This window comes from Channa argus, chromosome 15, assembly GCF_033026475.1.
Source record: "Channa argus isolate prfri chromosome 15, Channa argus male v1.0, whole genome shotgun sequence".
Lineage (NCBI taxonomy): Eukaryota > Metazoa > Chordata > Actinopteri > Anabantiformes > Channidae > Channa > Channa argus.
In genome coordinates, this window is record NC_090211.1 from 8881885 (window position 1) to 8903964 (window position 22080).

The 22080-nt window shown below is 38.8% G+C and overlaps 1 protein-coding gene across 4 annotated transcripts in view; it reads right to left on the reverse strand.

The window, feature by feature from the left end:
• Nucleotides 1-19525, reverse strand: part of znf385c (zinc finger protein 385C) — a 121223-nt gene extending 101698 nt beyond the window's left edge. For all 4 annotated transcript variants that reach the window (XM_067476554.1, XM_067476553.1, XM_067476552.1 and 1 more), the window contains exon 1: nt 19413-19525. The gene's annotated coding sequence lies outside the window, so the exon portion shown is untranslated. The remainder of the gene's footprint in view (nt 1-19412) is intronic.
• Nucleotides 19526-22080: the final 2555 nt, after the last annotated feature.

Below are 22080 nucleotides of genomic sequence, written 5' to 3' on the forward strand. Positions count from 1 at the left end.
ACAGAGTGCAAACCTGTCAATTAAGAGCACTTTTATTTCAGCGAAAAATACCTTATGTTCATTCACTGTGGGTTGGCTGATGCCAGTATGTTGTTTTAATTTCTCAGAAGCTATTTTTGTTATAATTTTATTTAAGAGAAATATAGATTTCAAATTCAGTCTTACAAGGTGTTCTAAATTGTGTTACATTAGCATGTTAAGTAAAAAGCTTAAAGCTAAGTGCTAAAACCCTAATGGGGCCTCTATTCAGATCTAATGCCCCCTACATGCATGAGCTCAAAGCCTGTTTTTGATACCATTTGTGACCATTTATGTCAATCTTCAGCAAAACTCCTTCAGCGTGTTACATTTTCAATTTTCTCTTTATAAAGTAGGTTTTAATGATCAAATTGCATAGTGACAAGATTCATAGGTAATGATGGATGCATTTAATCAATTGCAGCTCCTTAAAAGCATAATTACAAAGATATCAGCCTTACTGTTTACTGTTCACTCACATACATTAATACTATTTATTAATTATTAATACTTTGTACTATTTATAGACACACATTAGTGCTAATGCAGTCATTTCCTTCTGCTGCTGCTGAACAGTAAAAACATATAACTATTAAATCATAGGCCATCACTAAACAGGATTATAACCTTAAGGATAATTACATTTACTCAAATATTAAGATTTTTTTTTTTTAAAACACAAGGACAGTAAAACATTGAATTGCATGTTTAAATGCACAATAGCTAGCTTCTTTCATAGGGTCAATTTAGAAGTTATTCTTATCCCATTTGTATACAGAATGTGTAGCATGAGCAGCATGTAAGCAGAGCGGCAGCTGTAGCTTTAGTCCAGTATGTGTGTTTACACAGGATTCATACCGGTCCAATAGAAACTATAGGTCACCTCCGTTTTGAAAGCACATAGTGTAGAGTGCTGGACTGATTAAAATAGCTAATACACTTTCTGTGTAGAGACAGTGTTCCTGTGCCTGTCCATCCTGTCTCTGTCCATCTGATAATTTAAGGTCCAATACTCACTCTCTTATAATTCTGTGTTTGAGATCTACCAACTCTTAAGGGAACTGCCTGGCTCTCTTTTGCTGATACAGTAAATGCTCCAATATGTTCAACAGCTAGTCTGTAACTCTGTTTTCTGTCTGGTGTTGAGCAGGTACTGTAGTCTTTGGGGTAGTTGAGAAGCAGCTGCTGTAGCTGAAAACTCTGCAATGACAGTGGCGAGAACAGCATATAGAACTGTATGAGATGGGATATATAAGAAATCCCATCTCAGCTTTAAAAGAATGTGATTCCTTCAGAGGAGTCATAGTCTCTGTCTTGAGGACAGCCTTCTCTCGACAAATTGATGCATGTATTATTCCCCTTTTCTCTTATCCATCCACTGACTACTGCTTTTCAATTGAATAAAGTGTTCTTTTGTCTTTATAGTGTAAAATATTGGCCGGAAAAACCAAACCTATGTATGTATACTGCAGTGTTTCAAATACATTCAATGCACTCAGATTATCTCCGTGTTCTCATTCCAAAGCATCAGATAATGACGTTTCCCAAGGAATCAAATATTATCACTTTTACACCTTCGCCACTTTTTATGTCCTTTAGCGTCTCATAGTGATGCCACAGGTACTCTTTGGCATCACTACGCGACACCACAGACATTCTCTTTCTTGCTTGTCGGACTTCTCGCCATGACGTGCTCTTTAATACTTCTGTTCAAGTTAAGACATAAAATACAGGAAATCTCAACTTTATATACCTACATACAAAGAAAACAATACACACGTAGTTCATCACTATAATAACTATTCATCATCTTTAAAGAGCACAATGTCTCATACTTAAGTGAAACCCTGGTCTCCTATAGGAGAGGACTGTTTCTTGTAAATACAGTTGGTATTCATCAAATGGGTGAATATTTACTTTATGGAATCACTTATTATTGTTTTATATTCATTTTGATTCTTGGTTTTTTACACAAATGCTTGTGAAAATAAATTTATTAAATATTAAGTTATTAAGTATTTATTAAATTAACAATGATTCACTGTTGGAATAAAACAAAGATGATGAGTAGTTCTAATAGGCCCTGTATACAGCGATGTCTGAATGTTGTCTAGCAAGGTCTTTTCCCGTGATAGAATACCTGAGTCACACACATCAGACACACAGTGTGCCAACGTACTGGCACACTAGCCACAAATATATTTTCCTTCCTTAAGAGTGATGAAAGCAGCTCACCACGTCACGGTGTACATGGCACAGACAAAAAAAGCTCATATGAACGCTGGCCCTGTGCAGAAAAAGGTCAAGAGAATATATTATGTACTGCACTGGGAGGCTATTAGTGATGTCTGGTTCGTGGTATTACTTTTAGATTATAGCAAAAAGATTCTAGTTAAAGGTTATTTGGAATCAATAAACCTAGACTAATATGATCTGATTTCAGTGACTGGAGGATATAAGTTTTAGTTTTGCAAGAGTAAATAACGTGTCTGTGAAAAAATCAACAATGTAATGTTCTAGCTAGTTTCTTTTAAATACAGCCGATTTCACCAGTAAATAGGTGAAAGAGGAAAATAACAACATTTCCAAATGGTAAAACACACTGTGTCAATAAAGGTCAGATGGTCAGAGCTGGAGAATACCCACACATCTCTAGTTTTATCGTCCAGAACAGACCACAACAGACCTCAGAGCTTGATCCTCTCCTCCCACACACTCCTGAATCACCTGCTTCTTCTAAAAATTAAACAGAAACACTCTGATCAGTCGACCCACACTTGACGGTCAAAACAAAGTGCTCAAAATGTGTTACGCACACCAGGGAGGTCAGAATATTCACAAATGTTGAAAATTTCCCAGGTGAGTTTTCTACTCACCAGCAACACAGTTTGGAAAAATGTGTCTTTTGAGAGCATAACTAGAGATCAAAACTAAAATATACACATTTTCATCTTGTATGATATCCTTTCCTGATATACAGGACCCACAGCTTTATGACCCAATATGAATAAGAGATTTCTACTTTTCTGTGGCCAGAGATTTCGTGAAATATCAACCTAACTCTCACTTTTCCAGATGCTACTGAGATGCTCAACAAGTGTACACAACAGTCTTATTCACCAGGGTGTGCAAGTATAAAACTGTGTGGATTTTTATATTATGTTGAACTTAATGTTATTTCTCTCCTGATTATGCATTCCTCTAGAATATACAACAAATTATATATTTAGAGCACTTTTAAAGTAGATGTTACCCTTAAAGTGCTGTTTCAAGTATTGCAAAGGATTTATATTTCCTAAGACACAGAAAAGAGGATGACAAACATTTGAGTCAATATTGCATCTTGCAAATTTCTAATTTCTCTTTAACTAAACTGGTTTTCTTGATTCAGAAATAAATGCAAGGACTTCAGAGCTGCTTTGCTTTAGCACAACACAAACCTTTAAAAATGTTTGGGTATAGTCCCTGCATAGAAGATAAGATACCGTATATGAAGGACCGATGAGCCGAATATACACAAGACTCTTGACTAGTCACTATTAAACCATCTAGTAGTCAGAACAAGTAAAACTCCACAACCACAGCTACATCCTCTGTGCCTGATGTACAAAATAACAATGCTTTTATTAAACAACACAACCTTCTTTCCAAACAAGGCAGAGTAAGTGTATTACATCAACAATGATCAAACTAGACTTTAGAAAACGTCAAACCAAACAAAGGCTGTTCTGCTCCGCAGAGAAAAACTGAAACAGCATACACATTCAGCCTCATTACCATCTCCCCAATGAAACACATTACAAAAACACTCTAAAATACAACAGGCACACACACACACACACACTCACATATACAACTTCACATTAAATCACCCTCATATTAGCCTCAAAAACAGTAAGAACAGGCCACTCTAAAAGAATGACCATGGACAGTCAGGCACAGCCCCTCCCTTTTGTGTTGTGTTTTTTGCTCGAGGTGGAGGGGAGTGGGCTCTGACAGTCACCCATGCATGCAAGGCCATCTGTTGTAATTTACAGCCTCACTTGTTTAATAAGCTAGGTCTTAATGTGTTCATCCTGCTCACACACAAATAGAACGGAGGAACCAGGGGGGGACAAAAATAAATAAATCAATATATGAAAGTTCAAAACTTTAAGGCAGAAAAGACTTTAATAAGATTCCTTGGCAAAAAATTGTAGATTGGTGTGAAATTCCTGCATTTAATTTTCACTTTTAGGTTCTCAATAAATAATGCTGTCTCTCTCACTCACACATACACACACACATACACACAAACAGACACACACATTCTAGTGCTGTAGAGCTTAGGGTCTAGCTGGAACACACTACTTCTGCATTTCCAGGGAGAAGTTTCAATTTGTTCTGGTAGTTAATCTTCCACACATCTAGCGACTATTTCCTCTATGAAGCACTCTTATACGTATTTTGGTTGTGGTACGAGTATGAGGCCAAAGAAAGAGTCTGGGAGAAATTCCAGAGGGTGGGGACCCTGTTACTGTGTCAGGAACTCTCTGGTTTTCCTCCTTCTCTTTAACTACAAATCACTGGCCTAATTAGTTTTTTGTTTAGTGCCCAACATTTGACATATGTTAGAAGTGCTAAACTTAGAAAGTGTGATAGAGATTCACAAAAAATAAAAAAATATGAACAACAATGTTGCTTGTCTGGCGTTGACACGTGATAAAGTGTAATGAAGTCTCGACAGGTTGAGTAACCATAAAAACACACACCCAGACGCACACACTGGTTGGCTTCCCAAGAGACCTAACAGTTTTTCACTTTGGCTTTTGTGTAGCTAATACATGTTTCGCCTTTAAAGACAAGGAAAAATGTTGCCCTCTTTGTTCATACATGGCTTGCCAAACAGCATAACTGGCGCAGGGGATCCACAGAGCCAGAGTCCAGCCAGGCAAATGGCTCAGCTGGGCAGAGAGATAATCATTACACTCATTAGGATTCCACTGTGCTCTTTTCAAATCACTGGACACCCCAGTGACATTATAGCTAAACTGTCATGCTGGGGGCATGGTCAGGTTTTTGGACTAGCCACCCAGCTGGGACTAATGTCTTCACGTGATGGTACACGGTCATATTATTGACAGAATAGCAAAACTTTAGGAAAGATTCCCACTTTCTCTAAAGACTCAGTCTTATACAAAGTATTTTACTGCATGGTTTTATAAATGTTAGTGTTGGTTAGTCAACCATTCGGGGGGAGGACCAACCTGGAATATTTCCACAACTTGTTGATTTACTGAAATTTAACACTCATCCTTAAATGATGAACTGTTGTACTTCTAGTATCTAGTTTGCTGGACCGTAAATTCCTTTTCAATACACTGCAGACTTAAAAGATGCCTTTACTGATTTTGAACTTGCTTCTTTTGGTTTTAGTTTGGGTAGTACCTGTACATAAATGCCATTAAACATCAAAGGAAGGAGCACACACCTTACAACAAGTATTTCTGTGACCAAGGTTTTATAAAAGGACCATCTTTAGCTGAAATGAACAAAAATAAAAGAAAAAAAAGATAAATAAAGCACAGATTTGTAGTGAGCTCCTGGATGGAGAGACAGAAGAATATGGAGGTAAAACCAAGCAAACTTAAGGTACATTCATAGTTACCGTACATTCCTTTGGATTGTAGCCAATGTCAGTCATAAATGTTTAACCACAGATGCTTACAAGTCCCTTTTTAAAAAGCCAAGTCTCAATTCTCTTATTTGCTGCCATCCAGACTGCTTAGAACACTGCATGTAAGGAATTCAAAGCATATACTACATTATCATTACGTACACATACCTTTTACTAAAGTACAGTATCAGCAGTGATTTGTTTTTTTATTTAATAAATCTATTTTAAAAGATACACAGAAAAGTCCTGAACTACAAAAAATATCTCATAGTTTTACTATTATTCAATTGCAAGTTATGATTATTTTCATTATGGATTATTCTTCTGGTTATTTTCTTCGTTCATCAGTAATGAATGAGAAAGTGAGACATGCCGTGCTCTATACTGTTATTGAAATAGATGCCAATTTACTTAAGGTTCGTGAAAGGCAGATTGATCCTGTCTGCACCTTTTACTCAGCACAACACAATAATACAATACACTCTCTTATGTCAGCAACAGAGTCGGGAAAATCGTGTTAAAAAAGATCAACATATAAACATCTAGACGTTCTATTCATTAAGGATTAAACGTATAAACAAGACACATACTTTGTTCTGCACAGAGTGCTGGTGTTCATGAAGATGGGTGAACAGCTGTTTTTCTTCCACAAACTGGATACATCATTGAGGACAGCCCCTGGTTGGTTTTTGGGAAATCCAAAGTATTGCTGATTTTAATTTCTCCTTTGGGAGATGTAGCTGACACACCCTCAACTGGATGTGTGTGTGTGTGTGTGACTCTAGAAATGTTCCATTGTTATAAGTAAATACCTGCAAATAAACTACAAATTCTATAAATGACATTTCCACACAACACTACAGACTCTCAGTATGTGTTTAGTTTCTGTTTCTGTTGGTAATGACAACATTTTATGCACAACTCTTTAAGATTTGGAGAGTCAACAGGCAAAATGAAGTTAGGTGTGATTTGGATGGGAATGTGAATGTGACACAGCAATATCCTCCCTCATTTCCATAATCCAGCCAAAGATAAGGAAGGTGGCTGGTAACACCCCTGAGCAGAACATCCACATTTTCAAATCCTGACTGAGCACTGTAGCAATAGAAGCTTGTGATTTTCACACAGTGAATGCGCTGAATGGCTTTCACCTGACAACTATCCGGTGGAGCCGAGGCTGATAGCACTTCACTGACTATGTGTAGACTACCAGCTTCCTGAAAATTGTGACATTAAATACATCATGTCTCAAAATCTTTTACTATACCTAATTCATTACAATCTTTTTCGATATATCACCTTGTCTATCGCCAACACATGAGCTGCAAAACACATTCAAACACAACCTTAAGACTGAGATTATCTCAGTTCCCCTTTTTCAGGCATCCGCTGGCTATTAAAGCACATGGCATTCCAGCAGAGTAGGATAAAAACGAAAAGCAAACTGTGCTTTGAAAAGGCAAGCTTGCATTGCTGAGCACTTTATAATGTATGTAATCTACAAAATACTCAAGTGAGCCAGAGAAAAGGAATGACCCTGTAAGAACTGCTGAAGTAGCACTGCAGGCTGAATGATAGGACAGCTACACCACATAAAAAGATGGAAAGAGAAATAAGGCATGGTGTTCTGCGGTTTATGATCTCTTTGTCTTGTGCTTTCTGCATGACAATAAACTCTGCCTTTTCTGAGTGATGCCCACTTTCCCAGTTTTTCTATTGTCTAGCAATCAACTGTGGCTTGTGTACATCTGTTTTTCTGTCTAATTTCTGTGCTCCTCCACCCCTTTCTCCCTCCCTTTCCTTTTTCTCTTCCTCACAACATCCTTGTTTCTGTCTCTGGGTGATGAGTCAGGGAACAGTAAGGGGTCCAAGATATCTGCATCGGTACCTCGCCTCATTTCCTTTCTTAATGTGAGAGAGGGGAGAATGGCAGAAAGAAATGGGTGCTGTAGAACAGGGGAGGAATAGGTATGTGGGTGGAAGGGTTGACAGAGCAACACAGACAAATACAGAAAGATGCTATAAAAAGAAAAAGTGAATGATGAAGTGTGTTCAAGAAGGTTGCTGGGAACTGAAGAACACATTAGCAACAACCAGCAATGCAAATTATGCTCTTTTTCACAAGCAAGTAATTTGTAACCTAAGTGTTTTGATTAAAACCAAAGTAACACTGTGATTCATTGTTGCTCACACTGTGTGACTAGATCAACCTAGACAACACCTTCTCCACCACCTCCTCCTTCTCTTTGAGATGCCAGAGAGCTTACTGATTCATCACTCTGCTAGTACTTCAGTGTTGGTACTTCTGTGTGCAAGCATGCGTGTGGTAGTGTTTTTTGTGCCTTTTTGTGGTGGGCAGTCAAGCACCTTTCACTGGTTGACTGCAGTAGAGGAAAGGAGGAGAGGCCCACACATCATCCCCATGACAACAATAGGCTTGCTTGCCAATAGAGCACCTCTACCTATCTAAGTCATTAGGCAGCCAGCCACTGATGCATTACCATTATCAGATGGTGCATAACAGGCAGCTAAATCCTCAGGTGCACCAAAAACAACAAAGCGATACAAACACACTCTGAAACAAACGAACTAACCTAAAATTTACACTGCTTAAAGACCTACATGGCAGCTGATGGGAGTACTATAACTAAACAAATGCAATAGGTTACAATCCCTGTTCCCTCTCGACCCCCTCTCTTTGGGACTCTATCATCCAGCTACAGGAGGTGATTTGGACCTGGGAGCATCCCTGTTTGCCATCCATCTGGTACTGCAGCACTGGGAATGGATTCAGTGTACGAGTGCTGCTGTTTGCAGCAAAAGATGACTGCATGCCAGGCCCCTGGGCTGGCACCACTCTGTGCAGAACCTAATGCTAGTGTTATTGCTCTCCTGGGTAAATGGGGTTTGTATCCCAGCACAGCTGAGCAGGATACAGGCTTGGGAGGGGGCATCCATGAAGGGTAAGCCTGGGGGGGACGAGAGGGGTTGCTAACCGTGAAATTTTCACTCAGGGTGAGGCCTAGGGTGACAGCTAAAGGAAGAAAATTTCACCCAAGAAAACAAACAACTATTTTAGGCTTTGGCTTTGTCTGTAGTGCACCACCTTTCCAATAGCGGCTGACGACTAGGACCTACATGGTGATAAGCACAGTTCATACTTGCCCCACAGACTCCAATTCCTTCTGAACTTGTATACTGCAGTTCAACTGATTTCCTTTTTTGTAATTCCATTTACATTTCTGTTACCTACAGAAAGCAACAATCAGAGGTTTTTATTACAGTGATACAGTGAGGACGCCTTTCTGTTAATCAATTATAACACTTCTTTGATGATTGGCTTTAGTATGGCTGTTTGGAACATGTTTGTCTTGGTCAGACGGTAGATTGAGGCAATGATTGTGGTTGAAGCACCAAACTTGTTCCTGGTTAAAACAATTTTCTTCTTGCTTCATTTTCAATTGGGATTGACATTTAAATGAAGTACTTAATGTGTGCCAAGGACAGAGTATGCTGTGTTAACAATTAAAATGCTGCTTAATGGGGCATGCCAGAGCTATTTTGAGTGCATGTTGTGGGAGAAAGAAAGAATAGGGCATATTAGTCAGAAACCAGAGCATTCCCCTTAAGTGGGCCAAGGTCAGAGCCACTCCTTCATTTCTAGGCCAGCTGCCCATCATTCAGGCACTTCAAAACCCTGACTAAAGTCATTAACATAAACACCAACCTGGGAGAAGGCTTTTAGCATACAAAAAGTGGCCATCGAGGATATCATGTCATTTATGTAACACCTTTCTAGGCATATAGAAAAAGCAAGGGCTGGCAGGCATACATGAGAGCTGAGAAGTGCCCTCAGGGCCTATTACTCCTCTCTTTGAAAGACAGGCTTCCTCTCACTTCTGGCTTACTCTCTCTCTGCCATAAAGCACTCTATGTTCATGCTATTAGGAAGGCTTGGGTTCACTAGTACTGAGGGAGTTTGAAGACAACTTGGAACTTTTGATCTTGGGAAATAACAGAACAGACAGGGAAGATGGGCAAGACAGCAGAAGGTGTACTGGCCACCAAAATCAGACACTACTTGGGGACTATGGGTTTCAAAGGCATATGTGTTGGCAGCAGAGCTAAATTATGGACCAGAGAGGGTGGTGGAGGGGGAAGTTAAATACAGAAAAACTAAGCTCCAATGTTTATCCTTCCCACCAATCCCATCCTTCTGCCTTCATTCCTGTAAAGGCAGAAGTGTGCTCCTGTGTCTCAGGCCAGAGGGGGAACAGGGCTGTGCTCTGTGTCCTCTATACCTAGTGAGGGGTCAGTCTCCCTGCAGGCTGCTTTCAGTGTGTGCATTTGGGGTTGGATGTAAGTCCACACCCAGGGGGTCTGTGTGTTCATGTGCCATAGAAAAGTTTACAGTGAAGGAGGAGTACCCTGATATAGGCTGTGAAGTGGGCAGGTTGTTGAAATCCAAAACAGGCAATGACTGAGAACAGTGTTTACAAGATTAAATAAATGTAATGCACTTGCTTCATGTTTCCATCCAGCTGTCAGCAAGACTTTAAGTAAACCTGAAATGCTGCAAAAAGAGTAACATGCAGTGAGAAGAAAAATATTCATCTTTGTGGGCTACAGTAACTCAGGTAGGTTGACACTGTACATTAATGGCACTGCTTCTTTTCATTCTTGACAAATTTGAAAAAAGGTGCTGAATGAGGTATAATTTTAAATTACAGCAATAGTTAATGCTGGCAATACCATGAAACTAGAAATCAATCCACTCTGCTCCTCTCCACTCTCCTTAGCTTCTACCGTCTGATATGCCGAGCCATCTATCACTAAAACTGAAACACCTCTGCACAATAAGATATGTGTTTGGTGATAAGCCAATCAGCCACATCAACCAACACACCTGGAGGTTTTAATGTTAGGGTGAAAAGGTCACAGCACATGATAAAAATAAATTCTTCAACTACAAGCATTGTTTTTGGGGCTGGATACAGTAGGTGCAGATCAGTGTTCATGCTAATCCATCCACCACAACTTTACCACCTCCAGAAGGATTTAATGTAAATATTTATTTTATATCTCAAAGTAAAAGAGAATGAAACAGAGGCCTGAGAGGTGATCAGCAGCCCTTGTTTAGATGTGGCCTCCTGGGTTTTTCCTCTCCAAGTTAGCTATCAAGGAAGATTAGCAGAGTCAAGAGTGAGTTTGAGTGTGTTCTTTTTCATTATAGTGATCCTGCTATTGATTTTCTACAGACTTGGTGGTTCAATTTAGCTTTAAGGAAGAAGAGTGCCTTATTTTGATTCTTGGTTGGTTCCTGTAATAGAGTCACTGAGGTGGATTGGATCAGATCCGCATTCTACCCTAATTACACCATCTGCAGCACTAACATCCAAAAATCCACCCTGAGATTCCTCTATTTTTTTTCAGCATCCTGTATGTAACTTTCTCAACTGGTACAAATAATAAGCACAAAAATATTTATAAAAATATGTATTTCTTTTTAATTTAAGTACAGATCTTACATAAAGAATAGAAAACTGCACAATTCTGCACAAGCGTTATATTTACTAAGATTGTTCAAGTGAAATAAAAAAAGCATTCTAGGAGAAGCCCATCTGGTTCAAGGTTTTCGCATCATGCCTATAATCGAACAAAATTAATCCTTTTAAATAGAATTGTTGTATTAAGTTTTGCCCAAGAGTGCAGCAGAAACGACATAGTACAAAGCAGAGGTGGGCTATATGAAAGCATTTTCTAATACAATGCTGTTGTTTGAGAGACCTTTTAAAGTCACTACCTTTACTTTCCTCTCTTGTCCTCTCTCCCTTTCCCATCCCTGACTTAACAAACTGTTTGCTATATGCAGCTCTTTCAGAGAGCAGGTGCATTCATTTCTCCACTCTCTTTATCTTTTCCTGTCCCCCATCTCTGACAGCAGTGTCGTTACAATTGGTAACCCAACCTCAGCAGGCCTTGTTTTGTCAGCAAAAACACTCATGAGCAGAGCACTGAAAGATCCCCCTTTCTTCTCTTTAGTCAGATAAAAAAAAAAAATGGTTTATTTACATGTTCTGTCAGGCCACATGAGTTTGTGATGGCCTGAAGTTCAGGGGAGATAAAGTCAAACCACTAACTAATTCAGTGCACGTGAAGCTCTTTTTGGGTTCAGCATTTGAAATTAACAATGTTCAAACCACTAGTATGAATGACTAGTAGAAGCAGTCTTATTTAACTTGGGGGATACACTATAGAAGCACTGACTCATCAAACAGGTAAGAAATGGAGAGACACACTGAATCAATGCAGTTAACAGAAGTGATTTAGTGGATCAGTGAGTCGATGTGTGCATCACCCATCTGAGTTAAGACCTGGTGTCTCGGCTGCTGCTGCAGGGCTAAGAGGGATTTTAAACTGGAGAAAGTGGAGTTAATGTGGGATTTTGAAGAGCAGAGAGCTGGCCATTCTTTCTTCATCCTCTCTCAGCCCACCAGTTTGACACAGATGATAAGAGGCCCCAGGCAGAGTGCAAAGGCACATCACCCACCCACATACAGAAATGAAAAACACCTCAGCTATAAATGAGAGTAGAAACTTAGAGAAAAATACAGCACGGGAAAAAAAATTCCAACATGGATGAGACAGACTGAAAACTGTGACTGAGCCTGTGGAAACAACAACTAAGTGGTTTTTCCTAGAATTGCTTAGCCAACATTTGGTAAGAAGGTGATAATCTGACTTTTAATCAAGGAACAGGCCACCACTGATATGTCTGTACGCCCGAGTTCATTGTGAGGAGTTGGCAGAGTTGAATGAAAGAGGCAGGCTGAATGATATAAGAAATTCTGAGTCAGCCACTACGTCGATAGTAGCATCACAGACCCATCTTCATCATCACCAGCGGTATCAGCCTATCTGGGGGCGACGGGAGCCACAGCCATCAATATCCAGCGTACTCTCCTTACAGCCTGCATGGTTCAATAAGAGTCACAGTAGAACAGGAGTGTGTGCCTCATATCCAGCCATCCAGATGGTGGAGGTTACTGTGATCAGCATGGATTAGATGTCTTTCCAGCCTGATCAATGAGAGATGGAGGTGGGGGTTGGCGGCTTGATGGGTTGGAGGAAGCTTTGGTACCACCTCCTGTGGGCTGTAATGACTCTGATAGCTGTAGCTGTGGGAGGAAGGAGAGGAGCCGTTTGCTGTGCAGGAGATAAAACAGACACTGCTCCCAAAAGATGGGCACATGAATGTAAAATGAAAACTGCAGACAAGATGATCCACAGAACTGCACAAGCACTGTCTCATTCACACACACATTGAGTGTACCGGGTTTAATTAGTCGAAAACAATGTCAAGTTGTCATGCTCGAGTTAAAACGATAATCTCCAAGTGTGTTCATTTACTGAGTGGAAACCTGTGGGACAAATGTAACAGATCTGCTAGACAATATGTTGGGCTTATTGCTTTAACATGGCAAATCAGGTCAAGAGCAAGATCAATGTGATTACTGAAAAAAAAGAAAATCGCACATCCACTTTGTGACACAGTATGAAACATTTATGCATAACAAAAAGCCACAGTGCAAATACTTAAAATTTCACATAATTAAAAAAACGATTCTGGGCTTGTACCTTTCACCAACATTTTAAAAGCTATAGACACTACAAGGGTAGTGTGAGACTCACAGGTACAGATAGTTACAAGTTCACCTCGAGCCGATGATGGCTGCATGTAAAGTAGCTGACTGCTTGTCCTGCCTGATGGCTGATCGTGTTACATATTCAACATTTGCTTCTATTTTACTTTGGGTGACAGCAATGACAGCAACCTTACATCAGCCTGCTGCTGAAAAATTGTCATTCCAGATCGTATTTTCTCTAAAACCATTTCCACTGCTCAAACATTTATGCTACAGTATGTCACAATGTTTATTTCTATCTATAGACTTCCAGTGAGACCAAAGTCCTTCTGCATTTCAGAGGATAGAAATGGACAAGGTAATACAGACATTGAGCTTTTTAGTCCTAAAGTAAATAATAAGTAGTGGCCTCAGTAACCATTTATATCATAACTCACTCTCACAAATTGAACATACCAGTACCTCCTCACTACGGCAGAAATACTACATCCCATCTATGCCAAATCAAAAGCAATGTAGAGAAAAAATGCGCTAAAAAGCATAGTATCATTCAAAAGCTTTTAGAGTGCAATGTGATTCTGAAATGTAGCTTCTAAATAATCCCCAGCAACTAAATATCTTTTACTCACACTAATGCATTTTATTCATTCAGATTTAGCAGCCGTACAAAAATAGCTTGTGATGAGTGAGGCCATTATTTTCACTGCAGTACTGCCTGAGATTTCACAGTAAATGCTCAAAACCTACCACATGAAATGCCTACAGGAATACTGCCATCATAATCCTGTCAGTAGAAAGCCTGGAAAGTGACAAGGACAAAACACACAGCACTGAGACTGAGAAACTAGTCTTCTCGGCTAAAAATTACCTTGACAAAAAAAGCAAATGAGCAACACTTTCTCGTCTGTCGATATTGATGACTATTATACCCTTGAGCAAGGCAATTAACCAACAGCTCTGGCAGAGCTCCAGTGAGAGACTGAGGTTGTGCCAGTCATGAATGTGTGTAACAGAATGAGTGATGTGTGTGAACGTGGGGGTGTTGCTGAAAAAAGCTATGCATGTGCATCAAAACATATATTATATATATATATATATATATATATATATATATATATATATATATATATATATATATATATATATATATATATATATATATATATATATATATATATATATATATATATATATATATATATATTAAATCACATAAATACGCATGTAAAAACAAAACCCATATTAGATAGCACATACATGCAAAGACAAAGACAGTGCTGGACATGATATCTACATATTCATGAAAGTTGTCCATAATGCTATGTTTCTGATCAAATGATTTGAGCCGTCGCCCTTCTTGCTAAGTGCAGTTGGACCCAAACAAGTGGTCTATTTAGTGTTTGTTGTTGTTGTGTGGAGTGGTAGAGGAGGTTTACCTGGCCGAACACACAGAGCCAGTGTTCAACCCTTGAGCTCTGTCATTCACCAGCAGCTCAGCAGCATAAATGCACCTCTGTGTACATGCTTACATTAGTTCAAATGAATGAACAGCTCTAACACAAGGTCCACTGTCAGTGTGAGTCATTGCACATGTGTGAGGGTGTGAGTATTACTTATGGCAGTGAGGCCGACTTCTGGTGCTTTCTGTTAAGGTAATGATTTCATAACAACAAACCAAAAGGAGATTCATTGCAGATGCTGAATGTGCCACTGAAGTAGAGCTGACAACTGCTTCTACTGTACATGAAAAATCCTCTCATGTGCCTCTCATGTACTACATACATCCAAGTCACAGTGCTACTGTACCTCTCCAGATACTCCAAAATGCAGTACATTGTGAAGGTGGGTAAATCCATAGACCCCTTTGACCCAAATTTTGAACTCATTTTCCAACCCCTCTTAGACTCTTCTGGCTCTTTGGATTAAAAAATAATTTGGTTTGGTTATGTAAAAAATAGTTTTAGTCCATTTCTTAGATATGACCATTTCTACTCCACAAAAACTAAGATGGTAACAGAACATATCGCCATCATTCAATGGAGGCAAAGATTTCTTTCATGTAAATTTGTCTTAATGGTTATTATCTACAAATTTTTGCAGTCAACATCATCATCATGTGAACTTTTTCCTTCATAAAGATGCTAAAACACTGAACTCAACTTTTAATCAAAGCATTTCCTCCTTGAACTTATCACTACTAGATAACCTCCCGTTTGGGCCTAGAGGGGAGGCGAAGAGGGCGGGAGGGTCAGCAGTGTCACTTCTCAAGCTCCCCACAGAGGAGCAGGCAGCCTTTGGGCCAAGCACCTCCGGTTGGGGATGCCACTCAACTAGGAGGAGGAAAACTGAGGGGGTTTGGAGCAGGAAAAGGGCAACCTGCAAGTCCTATAAGGCAGGCACTGTGCAGCTGTAAGAATCCCCAACCCCCAACCAGTCTGCCTCCACCAGGTCTCTACTACCTCCAGCCTCACACAGGGCACCAACCCAGGCATGGAAGCTGAAGAGATACCACCTCTGTATCTTTACTTTTGGTCCAAAGAGACAGCATGACTCGAAGGGCAATTGTTTATACCTTTTTAAATGGAATTTCCACTTTTCATTTCTCCAGACATAGAGAAACCTAAACAGCATTTTAATTGCTCTGTCACTCCTCAACCAATCAATGACTGTGGCAAGGGAATGTATGATTCGTCATGTTTTTCTGTGTGTGAAACTAAATTTATAACAATTACAAGGTGTGGGAAATTCTTGTTATAGACACTGTAACTCTTTAAGCAGTGACTTTAAAGCTAAGATTTCAGAAAGCACAATCAAGATATATGTGAAACTGTTTAATGCATAAAAGCTGCAATGTTTTTGTTTTATTTTCAATTAATTTCTTGTGTGGTTCACATTAACAACCATAGATTATGAGAGCCCTGGATGTGACAGTGCTGTTTTTTTGGTCATAACATGAAAATGATGTCCTCAAGTGCTAAGCCTCCCCCTACTAACTGGCAATTAACTGGGTGTTCATCCTGGCAACTGGAAACAGCATGACAATTTTGGCAAAAAACTTTTCAGAGACCCCGACTAAAAGGTCATTGTGTTACTCGGATCGATTAAGCTAGAGGATGAAATCAGGCGTAGCAGTCACACAACCACAGAGAGGGCAGACAGAGAGCAAGAAAGGTCAACAAACATTCAAAAGTGTAAAAATTCTGTCTCCAATTGTGTGTGTTGGTCCATGTAAGCAGGTCGGCCACCTTGGCTCAGCAGGGGATGATAACATAGATAGCAGTAAGGAGGAGAATCAAAAAAAGGTCATCGCCAAATAGCAAGAGGCCACTTGAACAGCAGATGAGCAAAATCACAGAGAAAATTACAAGGTGAGTTGCAGCAACACAAGAGCTAGTGGCGGACACAAAACAGCAAAAATAATAAGTAAAGACAAAAGGATTCAGCAAAAATTGTATTCATATGTGTAATTATATATATATATATATATATATCCACCACATGAAGCCATTAATAAAAATATCCGGAACTAACAACAAACAGTGACAGTCAGCCAGCTTGTCTCTTGTCACTCTACATCTGCACTTGTGCACTAACACAGATGCACAGTGTTACTGAATTAACGCACACTCTAATATTATGAATCTCCACTGCTGCATGTGCTTAAATGCACAACCACGAAGGACGTCGGAGTGGGTAGATTTTTGTGTAATATTAGGCAGTTTAAAATAAAGATTTGTACTTGTAGTGTACATTGTTGTCAACTATGTTAGCGGCTATAATTAGGATACTGACACTTAAATGTTCTGTTTCAATAATAGCTCATTTAAATCGTTAAAGGATTATCATGGGGTTTTTTGTCTTTCTCATGCACTTGTTCTCTCATGCAATTATTCCTTAGTGAAATAGTCAACTCTAGCTGGGTGAATGCATAATTAAACTATTTAACCACTGAGCTCTCCACAGTTTTAAAATCCAGAACACCCAAAATGTTATTACTGCCCCAAACTTTGAACTTGTAGGTGTCTTTGAGGATTACACTTAGGCTCTTGCACAAAGGTAGCAAAAAGACCAAAGTATTTGTTGTCCCTGGTGCTGGCAAAGCATGCATAAGGTTACTCAATATACAATAAATCGAATAATTGACTGTAAAGATGATAGGTGTGTGGCTAGTTTCTATTTATATCCATGGTAATAATGAATAGAAAGAAAAATTCCTGACTTCTAAAAGCTTCCCTTTGGTAATCTACAGCCTGGTAAAGCTCACAAAAAAACAAACCAAAAAAAAAAAAAAAAAGAATATGTGAGCAAGTCAAACTTTTTCAGCTTAGACACTAAAACATCCGCATTGGGTCAGCAACAAAAGACACAGTTGGATCCTATTTCATGGGTTAACATTTGAGCACACTTTAAGCCCTTTATGCTCTCAAGGAGAAAGTCAAAACACTGTTTTCATCTGAGCTACATCTTTGTGTTGTTATAATTTACTTGGAAACCACAATAACTCCAAACAAGGGATCCAAATGATATGGGAAGTTTTCAATTCTGCCTTTTCATTTGTGTCATCCATAACGATCCAGCTGGCATAACCTAACTACTATGTTTTACCGAAGGTAACAGCCAATGATTTACACACGGTCAAAGTTTTCCGAGGAAAAGTTACGCTAAGCTACTATGTTAAACATCCTCAAACAGACTGTAATTACGACACCATATTCCTGAAACCACGAAGAGCGTATCATTACACACCATGTCCTGTTTCTGTGCACCACGTTGTCTAGTACACAATAACTGTGAAATGCCAAAGTTTCTAGCCTGCGAAATTTATTGCGCATTTTATCAAAATAGGAAGATAGATTGCAGCATTTGTCAGCCCAGGTGATTCACCAGGAGAAGCCACAAAGATACTGTTTCTTACCAGCTATTTGGAAAACAAATGTTTCCAAAAGACCTGCAATAGGTCAGTTTCTCTAAATCAACCTCTCTGAGAATTCATTTGAGTTATCAGAGCTCTTACTTATTACAACAACAACTAGGCACTAGTATTACATTAAAAAGAACTGTTTCAGGACATAATCTAATATCAGCAAGTCTCAGTTTTGCATACTCTGCCTGACTTCAGTAGACAAAATGACTCTAGCAACCCCAAAGAAACATCCTTTTTTTCTCTCTCTTGTGATTGACTGTTGTCTTTTTAATCACAGGATGATCAGCACTGATGAAATAGACTTGTTAAACTTCAATAAATCCTCCACAAGGACGGCATTATTGGTCCCAGCAGACAATATTTGATTTAGAGAGACAGAATGCGTGTGTGTATAGAGTTAATGCTCATCACAAAAACCATCATCTACTTCTTGTCTCAGGAAAATAAAATGTTTGCCAACATCAAAGGCACTGAACCATAAATGCTCAGTCTGTTAGAATAGCCTTTAGCTATGTGTTATTTTATGTCCAGCACATGTTTATGTATTAGTACAATTTTCAGTCATCAGAATTCAATAATATTACCAAAGATAACACAAAACACTACAAATTTATAAATGCAACAAATATTTAAGTTGCGATGAGGAAACTGTATCAAAGTTATTTCCTGTTTTAGCAAAGTAAATAAATTATTTGCAATAAATACACAAATACACATATTTCTACTGTAGGCTGCAGAGCCAAAAGGGCACAGTATCACTTTTTATTGTTAAATAAAATAAATAACGGAATAACTGGTTTTTGATATGGCACTTCTCCTTTAGTTAGAATTTACAGACGACGTCACTTAATGACGTGGGATCCCTTCTTTTGTTTACCACCGCTTTTATTTAATTTATTTATTTGTTTTGCAACACTTTATTTTATGATTAATAAACCGATTTTCCTACCGGAAAACACCACACACGCAGTAATTCCACCACTGATAAAACTTCACACCGCATGTTTAATTTATTTCAGGTTTCAGTTACCAGCAGAACTATACACCTGAAACCAGCGCGTCATTAATCAGTTCAGCTAAATCTAAACTTTTTTTTTTTTTCTGAGACAGTTTTGATCCTCATGTGTCACAACAGCCTACAATAGGATACGAAGGAGCTTTGTCTTACCGGTCCCGTTCCGTTTCCGACTTTCGCGGTGCTCGTCCGTGCCCAGCAGCTGTGGAAGCAGATTGGTAAAGACTGCAGCCAACGCAAGGAGCAGATCTCCACGCTGCAGCGGTTCTATCAAGTACCAGACAAGCAGGACAAGCAGAGGCCGGAAATGTCCTTTCACAATAATGGTTTAGTGTCCCCCCCCCCCCCCCCCCTATGATGCTATGATGAGTTTGCTGATGAAATGACTTAAATACCGGTTTCAGGGCCTTTCAAAGTTCATTTGTTACATTTTTTTCCCTGTTGGCTTGCATGCGGAAATGTTTCTGACAGAACTGATTTAGCATCCTCTCATTTTTAGTATTTACAGCATCCTCTCATTTATAGTACTCTTTCACAATTTGCACACTTTGTATTTAAATGGACAATATACACTAAAAACCCACCCATGTTAAGTAAAAATATATTTTTTGTATTTTATTTTAATTCACATGTATTTAGATGTTTAATGTTTAAAATCTTAAAAGTTCTTTGGTCAGGTTTTGTTCTCTGATCAACACCTTTCTTGTCCTTTCTTGCCAGTTACCCAGTTTTCTTGGAAAAGTCTTGGTGGTTCCTAATACGTTATATTGTTTTAAACCTTGCACTGATATGGCTCACCACAAATTTACATTGGTCTACACAGAGTTCCTTGGATTCATGGCTTGGTCCACACATGCAGTATGATTTTTGAGACCTCACATTCAAAGATGTGTGTCTCTCTAAACAAAATCCAATCAATTTAATTTTCCACAGATGGACTCAAATCAAATTCTAGACAATTTCAGCAGAAAGTAAAGCCAATAGTACCTGGCCACAATCTGAAATAACACAGCAAAGCGTCTTAATACATTTGTAAATGACAGTTCATAGTCAAGATTTCTGAAAAATCTTAACTTTGTCATTGAGAGCTATTAAGTGGTAACACATGAACATCTAACATCTTTTTAAAATTTAATCTAGAACACAGTGAAATGTGAATAAAGACTAAATGTCCCTGTTCATGCAAATGTGGTGGCACTCAAACAAGCAGTGATCATAAAAATAACCTAGAGTTAAGAACATGGGGTGAATGAAACACAACACTCTCTGTCCCCAGTGACACCAGGCACTACCACCTCTGACTAAGATGACTTTAGTCGATTAGATTTTATCATTAAGCCTTTGATTAATAGAACATGCCAGAGGTATGACTCTCTGTCTCTCGACTTTTGCTAATTTTACCATTTCTTTCCAAGGCCCATGCTAGTCCTCTGTGTGTACATGCCGAGCTACTGGTAATGACTAAAGGGCAGGATGTACGCCAGCTTCAGAACCCTAAGAGGTATCTGACTGGTCACCATCCAAACCCTGCACCCCATCAAATCAGCATGCACCTGCCTCCCATAAGGTTCCAGTCCACATTGTTGGGGCAACTTGCCCTTTAGCGGAGACAGTGCTGATTATAGACTATAGCTTGTAGTGGTAAATAAAGAGATGAATAAAGTGTGTGACCTTTGTCCACTGTATTAAAAAGCACCGACCTCTGATTTAAAGACAAGAGGAAATACAAGAAGCAGTGAATAATGCCTTTTCTTAAAGGAAAGAAATGTTTTTCTTCTGTTTATATTCCAATACTTTGGAAGAGAGGGGCAATATGATACCATCTTCTGGTGGCATCCTTTACTGTATGTTGTTTATCATAGCAAGGTGCAAATTTCAAAAAATAAAAACTCTTCAAAAAATTCTGTACTTTCATCTGACTTCCATATTTTGATCTTAAACCCAAATGTCTTCAGTCCACAGCAAAAAAAAATAATGAATTCGCCTTGCTGTTTCAGTCTGTATCAACCCTGCATACATGAGCATGGTATCAATCTTTTATCTGACTGTGGTAATGAAGTAAATAAGCTGTCCAAAATGTCAAACTATTCCTCTAAAGTTTACTACCACAATATTATTTAAATTATTCACATTCTAATTTATGTAATTAAGATATCAGAATAAAAATAGTAAACATATATTTTAATAGTAAATGCTTGCTGTAGGGTTGGGACTGTTTTTTATTGTGCCTTTTGTCTCCGCAAACGTGCTGCATATCCTCTTTCCTCCTGTTGAATAAATTGCCACTAGGTAGAAGTGTAGAGCTGTACAGTAAATCCATAAATCTTGACAGGCCTATATAGCCTCTCAACTCCCACTCACACTGTTCCCAACAACCTTGTCCATGCGTCAACCTGGTTTCCACAGCAACTGAAGTGGCAAGCTGTGTCCATCCGACGTGAACTTTAAAACCCATCTTTAAATGGAGCGTTTGATGGACCAGAGTGAGTTAAGTCAGAATTAAGCCAAACAAAATGAGGGCAAGTGAAGGAATGATGGCACTTCAGGGATTTGATTAACTTACTTAGCATGAGTGCAGACAAAGTGGTACTCTATGCATAAAGAAAATAGGGAATATGGAAATGTTAACTTTAAAAAAGGGTTAAGAACAGAGGAATGCACATAAACCCTTCTGAGAAGCTTTACTTAGATTCAGCATTTCCTGTGGATTTTTACACGTCTTCACAACATCTTTCTTTTTCAAACAAAAGCATTGCACTATAAGACAGATGTAAAACTGTGTGTAAATCTTTTGATATTTTTTTTTTGTTTTTGTTGTTGT